General features: G+C 49.2%; 1 pseudogene; it reads left to right on the top strand.

The window, feature by feature from the left end:
* The first annotated feature begins 755 nt into the window (after positions 1-755).
* Positions 756-2,119, top strand: LOC138505103 (transcription elongation factor SPT5 pseudogene; annotated as a pseudogene).
* The last annotated feature ends 800 nt before the right edge of the window (positions 2,120-2,919 follow it).

Here is a 2,919-nt window from a genome sequence, read left to right as displayed (position 1 = left end):
CAGGGTGCCGCACAGTACCGGGGGCTAGGAAGCAGTGATCAAGATGTTCTGGGCAGTCCGCCTGCAAACCAGAAAGGCAATCCGCCCATAGAGAGAACAAGGGATCTGCCAACAAAGGAGTGGCATAGCACAGGTGCTGTGGGTGACGCTCTGGCTGGAGACCACAAAGATATGGGTGGGGCACACATCTATGCAGATATGTGACAGTGAGGACTGCGACGTCTGGGAGAGTGAGAGTGAGCGAAGCGGGCACCACAAGACGTGAATAACTATGAACACGAGGAGGCGGGGGACGTGAGAGTGCATCTAGCAGTGGAAGCACCTACAAAGAGGAGCCTGAGGGAATCGATGTGGAGAGCGCCGGAAAGGTGGATGAGGTTGAGGAAGTGGATGATCTTGAGGGAGATGATGAGAATGATCTCCCACAGAAGAAACCATGCCTCAGTGGACTACGTTTAGATGAAGCTGAACTAGAGGACAAGTACAATGACAATGAAGAACGGGCTGGGGCAACAGGAAGAGGTCCCGGCTGAACACCACAGAAAGAAATATGCTAAGCCCTCGGCGGGGAACCATGCAAATGAAGGGCCTGATAAGCGGCTGGGTGACATCACGCAGCAGCAGGTACCGCCTGAAGTGGACAGTCCTAGTTTCGGAACCACACAGCTGAAGAACGGGGAGAAAAGTACAGCTGACTTGTTACTGGTGAGAAGGTTTACTACCTACCAGTTCACAGATATGCCGACCCCAGGCACATGCTCTGGGGCCACCACATCAAAGAGGTGGTGGCCCCAAAGCATGTGGAGTGGTGCATCCACAGTGAGGCCTATGTGCAAACCCATGGGAAGCAGGCTACTGAGGGTACGGCTAACCTGTGCATGGGCGTCTGGACCCAGCAGATGATAACAACCAGGAAAATGACAGAGGCACTGAAGGTGGTAAAGGGGGAGTCTGGGGTGGAGCCCAAGTCTGGGGTGCGGCGTAAACAGGTGTTCCATAAGGACGTCCGAGCTCAGGTAGAGGAGGGAGAGCCAAGCCAAAAAGCCATATCCCTGAAGATGATTCCAAAAATTAACCACGAGAGGATCATGGCTCAGACAACAATGAACAATGAGCTTTCAAAGAGGAAGCCGTTTCAGAGACTCCCACATAGGATCCTGGATTCCGAAAAGACCAGGTCTCTGGGCAGAGAGGTCACCTCTGATTGAGACTTCCTCACCTTTGAGATCAATTGGGACAGCCACAAAGGATTCCCGTTACACAGATTTGACACATCAGCTATTACTACAGAAGGTGTGAGGCCTGCCCTGTCTGAACGGGAGAAGCTGGAGGACCAACCAGAAGGATGTCACCTAGAGGGGGTAACAGAAGCCACAGGACAGGAATGTGAGAATACACTGTAGCTTGGGGACAAGGTGGCAACACATGAAGGTGCATTGATCAACCTCCAAGGTAAAATCATGAGGGCAGATTGCAAGAAGATGATGCCGAGGAAGGAGAAGAAGTACCTCAAGATGAGAAACTCCCTAAAAGTGAAAACTGGATGCTATGAGAGGGGGACAGGACTGGAATTATGAGTGGAAGAGAACTCTACTATCGTGTCATCAGATCTTGCGTTGCACGAGATGGAAGTGCCACCACGAGACAGGCAGCTGCATTGGAAGACTGCCTCTGGGGCAGACGTTGGCAGTTAACACGAGTGGGGGAGTTTGCGCAGCTGGACCCACAGACCACAGGAGGGATTATTAAAGTGGGGAGAGTGACCTGTCAGATCATGAACAAGCATGGCAAGGTGGTAACCACAAAACACCACGCTGTGACCAGGAAGAAAGACAACCGGTTTGCAGTGACCCTAGATGCTGAGCAAAACAACATTAATGTTAATAATATTGTAAAAGCCACTGATGAACGGACCCCTGAGCATCGGTCCCAAACACCCATACATAGCTCACAGACCCCTGGTCATGACAGAAATCGGACACCTCATGGCACACAAACTCTTCTCCACGATGGCAGCCGAACACCAGCACAAAATGATGCAGAGCACAACAGCACAAACACACCCTCCAGAATGGAGGCAAAAGAGAGAGGACAGATAGCAAGGAAGAGAACGCGATGAATACCATGAAGACCACCAGAAAGGGGCTAGAGCAGAAAACCACGAAGATGATAAGCAGGGGGAGGTGTTGGAGAGCGATTAAGGACAGTCCTTCTTAAACAGAGGACCACCTTAAGGGAGGAAAGGAAGGACAAGGCACGGGGCTAGAGGAGGAAGAGGAACAGAACTGGAGAAAAGGGAACTAAAGATGATGGTTGCATGTATCTGATGCTCTGTGTTCCTTTGTATGTGGTGCTAAGATGATAGGAAATTGTGGGGAGCTTGGGATTTGCATCAACAGTCAAGAACACAACACTTACCTAGACTGCTCCACATTGGTGCAGGCAGTTTGGACTTTTTTAAATTTTGCCATGGCTTTTCTAATGGCACAGTCAACCAGAGTACGATGTTATGAGGGGATTTTAGCCTTGTGCACAAAGCAGACATGAGTACGTTCTTATATGTGAATACTGTCATATATTGGTTCAGTCTGTATTGAAATGTATGGGTACAGACAGCATGAACACATTTTAAACTCGCATATATTGTCGGGAAAGGCATCATGAAAAAGTGTTGGGAAATGCTTTGCTGCACTGTTGGTAACTTGCATATATTGGATATTTTTCATCAGTTACGCTACAAAAATGATTGCATCTGCCTCGGTTTTTACCCAATCTTTGATAGAAAGTGTGCTGTAAAATGCACCATTTTAACCAATTATTTAAAACATTTGCTCTGGGGGTAGAACCCCAACTGAACTCTTCTTGGGTGGTTTGGGATCCATCGTAACCCTTGGTCGCTCTCTCAGACTTGAGGGAAAT

This window comes from Ambystoma mexicanum, chromosome 11 (assembly GCF_040938575.1).
Source record: "Ambystoma mexicanum isolate Mex_15411 chromosome 11, UKY_AmexF1_1, whole genome shotgun sequence".
Lineage (NCBI taxonomy): Eukaryota > Metazoa > Chordata > Amphibia > Caudata > Ambystomatidae > Ambystoma > Ambystoma mexicanum.
This window is presented reverse-complemented; position numbering and strand designations above follow the sequence as displayed.